Raw genomic sequence first — 684 nt, 5'->3', positions numbered from 1 at the left:
CAAACTGCCCTTGTGAAACATGAAGGATTAGAACAGAAGCGAATTTAAATAATAAAACAACGATATAAATTCATGAAACTTTTTCACATGTATGAACGTTTTACTAACTAACTTTAACTGTATTTTACTATTTATAGAAACGAAGGTAATGTTACTAAGTAAAAAAAGGGATAAATACAAAAATATGAAATATGAAACTACATAATTAAAGTTATAACTTTGAATACATAACTACATTGCAGTGTTTTATCTGAATAAGCGTCGACATGACATATATCGTATATTTTTTCCTTTAAATCAAAGATTTAAATTTCCCCTCCCCTGCTCATTTAAGGTACTTGCCACCTGGTGACGAAAAATCAGAACGCACTTCGTTTAAACACTCACTTTGTAGTAAAAAACAGTTTTTTATTAAAGTTACTAAAACGTTCATACATGTGAACATGAAGAAAATAGATATTTTTGATAGAACAAAAGCGAATTTAAATAATAAAACAACGATATAAATTCATGCAACTTTTTCACATGTATCAATGTTTTATTAACTTTAATAAAAAACTGTTTTTTACTACAAAGCGAGTGTTTAAACGAAGTGCGTTCTGATTTTTCGTCACCAGGTGGCGAGTACCTTAAATGAGCAGGGGAAGGGAAATTTAAATGCACGTGTGGCCCTCTGCTGGCAAA

This window comes from Cynoglossus semilaevis, chromosome 20 (genome assembly GCF_000523025.1).
Source record: "Cynoglossus semilaevis isolate Cse_v1.0 chromosome 20, Cse_v1.0, whole genome shotgun sequence".
Taxonomy (NCBI): Eukaryota; Metazoa; Chordata; class Actinopteri; order Pleuronectiformes; family Cynoglossidae; genus Cynoglossus; species Cynoglossus semilaevis.
This window is presented reverse-complemented; position numbering follows the sequence as displayed.